We start from the raw sequence: 9373 nt of genomic DNA, 5'->3' as shown, positions 1-9373 counted from the left end.
CATTGTTTTAAAGGAATATGGTGATGGATCATGCTGTGATTGAATGGTTTGCATGAAGCTTTTTCTTGCACATATAATGGAAAGGTCATGGATGGTTCATTTTACTCTAAAAGAAAAGGATTCAAAAGATAAACAATCTGTTTTTTCAGAATGTTGAATTTACTTGGAATGAGCTAAACTGGCATTTAATGGATAATTTATTTTGACTTGGACAGGTTGCACCGGCTTAGTGATTGTTTTAATGCAATCTTTTAGCATTTATCGTTTGCATTATAGGAAGTTCCTATGAAGATGAAATGTTGTATATAAGCGCAATAAGGATGCATTTTGCTGCATTTAAATGGCTACAGCATCTGAGGGAAATGCATGGTGTTGTGGAGGATTTTGAATTTAATAAAGCATGCGGAATGGGCCTTGGTTATAGGTTTATGTGTCACAACAACATTTATTTACAGGGAACACATGAATTGATCAAATGTGCAGGAACTGAGTTGCTTCAAAATATAGTTTATACTAAATGAATAGTTTATAGTAATGATTCATTTATAAATTCGCTACTATTTCCTGCAACATTCCTGCCAAGGTATATAATCTATAAATATAATCTATTTTATATTATATCCGTTCTATACTTTACTTGTCCCATTGACATCAGTTAATATCTATTACAATATCAATAAAATACTTTTCAAGTAGTGCACAATCAAACAATATTATCAGTCGCATGCCTGAACATATGAGCAGAGCCGAGATGCCTTTCATTTTTCATATACATCATTAACAAACGCACAGTCGACAGACAGATAGAGAAAGAGAGAAGAAAATCTGGCATCATTTCAAGCCATACTCAATGTGTGGCTTCACTACTTCACTCTGTGGACACGTTGCAACTTCAAGAGCCATGGCCCTGTCTGACCTTCCCCTTCTTGCATCTTTACAGTTTGTACAAACATTTATTGCCTTAATCTTTTTCTGTCACTTGCTCAAGGATATCTTTTTAAATAGTAATAGGAAAAATAAAAGAATGGCGGTGGCCGCATAACAATGCAATATCATTTTCTGTATTAAAATAATTACATAAAGTCATAGCAGACAAAGATGACCAACTATAAAATGGATTACAGTGTTCGTCTTTTAATTGACAACAGTCACTTACTTAATTCAAATACGTTCTGGCACATACAAGAAGAAATGTTTGAGGTTTAACACTAGACAGTGCCAAAGCAATAATTTTAAATTTAACATATATAAGCATATTTATTATTTTACATTCTCTCAATGTTTTGTTGAAATTTGGCATAAAATGATGCTAGCAAAAGCCTGAGAATTGTCTTCAAAATATGTTCCAAGATGTTACACCGACTCACCCTGTAAGAGAAGATCTCAATCTTTTTTATTGAATGGCTGGATGTAGCACAGTAGTGTCAATTACAACTAGAGCAGTTTTTTTACAAAGCTGAAAAGCAAGGTGTGCTATGATTGGCCAGTAAACCATGCGTTGGTCTAATACTGCAAGCATGTGACGGAAATGTAACGCCTCTTACCAAATATGGAATATCAGGTTCCCAAGTAATTACATTTGGGCGGTCTTAGTCAAATCATACAACGAACTAACATAGATTTGTGGGGATGGGGTTACACAAGGCGTTTAAGGCAGGTCTCGGTGAGCATTCGCTTTTATATAGAATGCATCTTTTGTTCTGACACTTTATTTTAGCAATTTTACGTGTCTAACACTTGCATGGGCAACTTATAACAACAAAAGAAAAAACACGTATTCGCGCCATGTGACCCCTTTAAATAATGTTCTGATTGTAGGTTTGGGAGGAGCTTGATCACACAATCCGGTCAATCATTTTTAAAGAGTTTTTAAGCACCTGCCAACCTTTTTATTACAACAGCTCTTCCAACATCCCTCCACCACCCGACTCATTCAGTGAATTTATTAATGCGACATTGATTATTTTTTATCCTCACGTGCCCAATAGGAAAACTGAGAATTGGGTCATACCAACCCTACTGTATGTTATTTTGAACCCACATGACTTGATTTTAGTGAAGCACAAAAAAGGATGTTAGGTTCTCCACCTTTTTGACACAGAAATCGCACATTTCTCCACTAGAGTTTCAGAAGAGGTCTCAAGTACAATGCCCCGATTTTCCAAGATATTTAAGACAAGTACTAGTCATTTCAGTGATTAATAATGCATTTTCATTGTTGTTTTGAAGAAGTTTGAAATAATACTGGTGGTTAGAATAGGATCAAAACACATTGTGACTTATCTTCTCTGAACCGAGTGTTTAATTATTTTAGGAGAGCTGCACACTAGAATTAGATTTAAAAACCATGAGCCATTTAGAAATAGTTCTTCAAATGTTTTGATGCCAAACATTGATATTTCAATGCTGAAATGCCTCATTGCAAGAAAATTTGAGATAGATAAACTGTCTACATGTCAGCGGCAAAAGTCTAGTGTGCTGCGTGTTGACATATTGAGCATTAGCTCCTTGGGTGACCCAAACTCAAGTCCTTGTTTGTGGTCCTTTCCTAACTCACATCTATTTTGCCAGTACTACCCTGAACTGGAGTCAATTCTGACATTGTTTTCTCACCCGTATCACTTTAATCCATGTAACAAAAAGAAGAGAACTCAATTTTCTCTCCCCACTAAGGCAAAGTGACACTGATGGAATGACCGGAGGGTGAGTAATTGATACGTAAACAGAATTTTCAGTAAGACAATTGGTACTTTTATCTAAAGTGATTTACAATTCCGTCATGTGTGACTGGAGGTGCATCTGAGAAGCTGCATCCATTTTTCCTTTTAAACAATACTTAGTGTAAATCCTAAAAAAATCTGGTGTACAGCGATGTGTTCCCTGGACGGTTTCATCGGACGCACACGCATTACCCAAAGTTAAATTCTGGTTTGATCGGTCTGGCTAGTGGCTAATAATATAACTATTTATATTTAATTTAATTTATACGAATATTATTTATTAGAAAATGTATTGTTAAATAATTGTATTAAATAAACAATTTGCTGAATTCTATTGTATATTAATTTTATTAAATAAACAATGAATGTTGAATGGGTTGTGCAACTTTGTCACATTTAAGTCAGTTTAGCAGTTCAGTGCAACGGTTGTTCTACTGGTAACCCAAAATAATACTGGCTAGACATGCTTTTAACTTGCTAATGTAATTTACTTGATATTTCTTAAGCTTGTTATCAGAAATAATCTGCAGGGACTCTGTTCTTTGTGGATGTGTTTATGTTGTTGCTTAGAAACTGTCTATAAAGATGTTATTAGTGACGATAAAGCAGGTCTGTATGCGAGAACTGGATATAAAATGTGATGTGATGAAGTTTGTTTTATAACGTTGCAATATTTATGTATTTATCAGTTTAGTACACATATCAAATCATATAAAAAATTTAAAGACAATCTGTGTTTTTTATCAGCCTCATTGACTTTGAAGCTCAAAACTAATTTTGTTGTCAATATACAAAAAATGTACAGTTAAAGAAATCAAACTTTTTTAACGTATGACATCTTTTACACATTAACTTTAACACATTCTGTTACCTGTGGGTGGGTTTCCTTTATGAGCAGGGGCATATCCCTCCCATATGTTTCTCTGCAATCCTGTAATGGGCCATTTAAAAGGTCTCTAAATAACAGCCCAGGAGTCACGCCTCTAACTGTGAGAATGGGACTCAGACAGTTAAATGTAGAAATTAAAACTTCAGTTATTAGGCTGGTTAAGTCGTAAGGCCGAATGAGCTGCAGCTATCTTTATGAATATAAGGTTTAAATGAACGGTTGTAATGATTCCTCATTTTAAAATGTTTTTTTCTGGATTACATAAATTCTGATGGGAAGTGTTATTTTATGATGAGCTATTATGGTGTTTGAATATCACATAGTGAGTGATGCAGGGCACAGGGAGGTGCGGGGTTCTCTGTTATTCATTTAACAAGCAGCACAGCCATGGAGCCGATGAAACGCATGTTTCTACTTGCTACAGAAGCGGTGAGAGAGACCATCAATGCCAAATGTTGATTCTTTTCTTCAGTCCGTTCCTGCATTTCAATCCTTATCTTTTGCTTTCTGACTCTCTTCTGTCACATTGAAACGTTGGTCTTTTAAAAAAGCATAAAAGCTTTTGCACAATTGTTTAAGAAGGTTCTGCTATAATACAAATATTTGTTTGTCATGCAGAGCTCTGATCCAAAAAACTTTCTGGGTTTAATGCATAACATCAAGTTGAACTCCAAGTTTTATGCTCAAGCTTTTCATAAATAAGACTTATACCTCATAACCTAAGATACAAAAATATAAAGCAGATTACTTTTGTGAGATGGTGGTCTAGTGGGCTAAACCACTGAACTGGTAAATCAAAGGTTGTTGGTTCGATCCCAGCAGCCACCACCAGTGTATCCTTGAGCAAGACACTTTACTCCACGTTGCTCCAGGGGGATTGTCCCTGTAATAAGTGCACTGTAAGTCGCTTTGGATAAAAGCGTCTGCCAAATGATTAAATGTAAATGTCTTTATATAAATGTATTGCTTTGTAACCAACCATACGTTTGGTGATGCTGCATGCAAATTTGTATCTGATTAATGCTTCCCTGATTTGAGTCCAGCTTTTGTATACAGAATGTTCACTCCTAGTATAAGGCATTCCAAAACTTCTGCTGTTTTTTTCAAGTTACTCTTATATGCTGCGAATGCCTGAAAAATGTAAAATCATGTACATAGATTAATAGAATAGTTGATACAATTAAAAGTTTGGATACAATGTGTAATTCAATGTTAAATTGGAACAAAACAAGTTTCCTATGTTAGGAATTGATCAAGAATTAAAACTATAAAGATAAAATAGATAACATTTTTATGCCCCTGGTGATCGTTGTAATTTTATTGATCTTGGGTGTCAACAAAGCCATTCCCTGCCCATTCTCTTTTCCCTCCTGCTCTCCACCCCTCCACTCCCCAAGAAGTGATCTGTATCCTAAGGCCACCCTCATGAGTTAAGACAGGCTAAAGGTTACACAGCCACAATACAGCCTGGAAACTGGAAGATCAGATTCCAACAAGTCTACATTTAGGTTGCTTTAGCACCTAGTGCTTCAGTCTGAAATGTTTTTTTAGGAGTATAAACGCTTCAGATCATGTCGATTTTGAGTGGGGAATTTTTGGGATTATTGAAAATCTGAAATGCATTTCATACAGTACAAGGTATTAAAACTCAGAAAGGAAAAGCCGATTTCAGACAAGCACCTTGAGGGCAAAATCTAATGCTGTGCAAATATCTCTTTTAACAAGTGTCTTCATGCTGCCACCTCATGTTTAATGCACAGTTGCTTCAAAGTCCTCATTGCCATACAACTGAAGCTGCATGTTTGGAAGAAAAGAGAAAAACTCAATTACAGGGTTGACAGGTTCTTCCGATTGCTTGGCAGTTATACACTTTGGAGAGCTGGGGTCTGTGAGATGTAGTCATTTTGTAATCACATGGCTTTCTCTCCCCATGTCTTTAGACAGACTACGAGTCCAACTCTATTCCTCAGGCCATTCATTTAAACTTACAGGCCAGTATTTTACTGTCTCGGTATATGGGATGAAATTTCAGTGGGACACAGATAAACTTGTGGCTGTGGGCATCTTTTGTCAAATGGGGACACGCAGTATAAGGGGCAAGCATTGGTGTTGGTATACAACAGGTAATACTCATACTAAACCATATTATAAAACTTTTGTGCAATAGGTATGAGTTATAGATTTAATCACGTTGTTGGTTATGGAGAGGCGTGCAATCACCTTTTTCACTGTTGTTCACAGAAGAAAATAGAAACCATTAACTTTATTTTACTTTTTGTATTGTACCCCTCTCCCTTTTTTCCTATTTTTCATTCATTATTAATTGGACAATAAAGCACTGACATGAGGACACGACCCAGGTCAGATTCAAATCTGTGTCCCTGTGAGCCAACAGCTCAAATATGTCTGGAGCATGCGTTTCAAAGTCCGTTTACGGAAGTCATGTTGGAATCACCTCCAGCAGCAATTTCAGTCATGGCAAGACCACAGTGGTCGAATGGGGAAAGACAGATATTTTAAGCAACCATTAAACCTGACATCAACGGTACGATGACACTTGGTTGTAGACTCTGTGTAGATGTCCGCTCCAGACAATCGTCAGTGTTTATTGTTTGGGTCTTTTACTGAAGGCTTGACTTCCTAGTAGCTATTTTGGGCGCCATATGTCAGTGGGGCATCTTGTTATCATCTTCGCTGTCCATAGACTTGTTTTAAGGGACCCTAAGTATACTGAGAAGGGAGCCACACAAAAAACAAGCTTGCAGCCACAAATCAATGCACTGTAAACCAACCACAAGCCCTACCATCATGTATGATCAACTTTCCTACAGTAAATGCAGATTGTCGAAAAGGTAAAAATGAAGGTCTAAATGATCACTGAGCTCCTTATTTCTCAGTCTCCTCCTTCAGGCTCCCCCTTCTCTAGTCAGAGAGAGACAAAACAAGAAAGAAACAGAATGGAAAATATGACTGAATTCTACCCAGACTAAAGATAATGTGCACGGTGGAACTCATGACACAACCTACTGAAAAAGAAAAAGGACAGACTGAGTCTATGAAGTTATAAACTTGGAAATACAAATGTTTTAAAAAAGTGCGGAAACTTTTATCATAAAACGGACTCAAATTGCTAAAGTTGCATATTATAATACGATTGAGTACTATGACATTTACAATGAATAATTACTCATTTCTTGTTTGTGTGGTAATGAATTGAATTTAAGAATTGAATTTGTGATGTATTTATCATATGAAAGTTTCTATTGAAGCTGGAATTTTGGGTTAATCTAGAGGCTTGTGCAGACAGAAGTTCCCAACAACTTTTAAACCGTCTGCCGAGGGACACATCTGTAAAATGACTTCCAATTCTTCTCTTAATACACAGTTTTGCATTTGTTGTGTTCACTATTATCAGTCTTACTTTGTTTGTAAACACACAATGAGAAGTATAACATTTATCCCATCCTTTTATATCTCTCTCTGTCTAAAACATTGCCACATGTCGCAACATCTGCTGTTCGTCAAGGTATAAGATAAATAGTTGAGGCATGTACTTTGAGGACGCCTGAAGAAGCGTGGCTTGTGGCTATAGATCCTCTCAATCCCTCGCCGCTCTATAAAGGTGAATCATATGAGATTTACACCGTAAGGGCCAAAAGTGACCACCATCAAAATATGAGCCGTATGGTACAAAATGAACAAAACATTAAACTTTTAAGGTATTTAATTGATCAAATGTCTTGACATTATAACGCGGTGCTCTGGAATACTTGATTCTCATTGGCCGATCGCTACATTCCAGGGTATAATATTCCCAGAAAACAACAGCTCAAAACTGATAAAACATGGTAACCCGAATACTGCAAATCATTTTGACAGTTCAATATTACACAAAAATTAAATAAAGAAGTCCTTTAATTAATATTTTATTTACCAAATTGCATGTTCCTGTCAAATGAATTTCATGTCTTTAAAACCGATGTAAATGTTGTAAATTTGTTTATTTCTTTTCTTTGTTTTTCTTTTTTGTCATGTAAAATACGTGCAATTTCTGTAAAGTTACAGTACTTTACAGTGTACCCTTAATGTGAAAAAAACCCACATATTTGCACTGATCCTTAAAAATACCGTCCGTCATTCATTGCAATCGTCAGCTTCATTTATGAAATACGTTTATTTCATTGTACTTGACTCTGAAGCTGTTGCCTAATAGTGTTCTGACAACGTGGAATGAAAAGGCAGCAAATATAGGAAACGCTTAAGTGCCAATGGTTTGCTAAGTGTAAACATATGTTATTATAGTGTGTTAAAGATACACCAAGCTGCACCAGATGTAATTATGGTTTCTCCACGTAAGAACAAATACAGTAGGCTAAAGTCTCCCTATTCGATTATTTTATGCTTGATTTCTTTACAGGGGTAAAAAAGCACATATCATTTACATTATATACATTCAAGCATTTGCCAGATGCTCTATCACAAAGTGACTTGTGAGTTCAAGGTTTTCACATGTTTTACAATGTTGTTAGTACTGTGTGTGTTGCCTGGGAATCGAACCTATGATTGTTGTGCAAATAACCTAATGTTCTAATAAAGCTACAAATGTTACAATGTATCTGTCAATTTTCATGGTCTATCACAGGAAATAAGACAATTAATTTGAAAATTCCTGACAGTGACTTTTCGGTAAAATCCTTTTTTTGTGTACACAAGTTAAGAGTATTTGAGAGTGCGGAATGAGCCTGAAGCAGTCATACAGATGTATGAGCATAGCGGGGGAAATTAGCTCAGTGTCTGGAAACCTCATCATTTTGAATACACCACTGCACAAGCACTCGTAAATACTGCTGCAGGCTGGAGCACATGCAGTGAGAGCGAGAATGTAAAACAGAAATGTGGGGGAGAAAGTATGGGAAAATTGGAGAGATACAGTTGAGCACATCTGAATCAAAAGGAACACAGGCAGAGGGCAGTTTGATTGGTTTGTATATGGGTCTAATAGATAGAGTTGCTCAGGACAGAGATTCAGAAGACTTTTGAAGCATGCAGAAAATCCTCACCAGGAAGAGAGCATGTGTAGAGTCTGAGTCAGAGCTTGCATAGATCTGCTGTGAGTAATACCATGGACAGACTGCAGCCCATCACCCACTTACTTTCCTTCTTTCTTTCTCCTACTATTTTATAGCATTTTTATATTTCTGAATTTAAAGAATCGGGTTCTGACACTTTATAACAGATGTATGTAAAAGAAAAAAGGAAGCTCTATTTTCCATTTTTATGGTCTTTTCCTGTGATCAAGCTCTCTTTCTTTCCATCTTTCTTGCTTTCTTTCTTTCTTTCTCCTACTATTTTATAGCATTTGAACATTAATAATTTCCAAAAATCGGGTTCTGTCACTTTATAACAGATATACATATGTAAACCGGCTCGGTAATGTTGTAATTAAAATAATTAGCATATAAGTCAATAAATTCCTTTATTTCTAGAAAAAAGGAAGCTCTATTTTCCATTTTTTATGGTATTTTCCTGTTATCAAGCTTGCTCGATTATATTTAGATTTATTCAAATGTTTCTCAAGAAAAATTCCACCCCTAATTAATTGAACAAATAACAAAGAATAATATTTGAATAATAATTTAATGAACCTGGCTCTGAACTACCCCATGCTTTGTCTTTTTTCAGCCATTTATACCCTCATCTCGCACACCTCACACAGGTGGTTTGAGATGCTCTCAAACTCTACTGTCTGAGACAGGTTTCTCTT

The sequence above is a fragment of the Triplophysa dalaica genome, chromosome 17, assembly GCF_015846415.1.
Source record: "Triplophysa dalaica isolate WHDGS20190420 chromosome 17, ASM1584641v1, whole genome shotgun sequence".
Classification (NCBI taxonomy): domain Eukaryota; kingdom Metazoa; phylum Chordata; class Actinopteri; order Cypriniformes; family Nemacheilidae; genus Triplophysa; species Triplophysa dalaica.
This window is presented reverse-complemented; position numbering follows the sequence as displayed.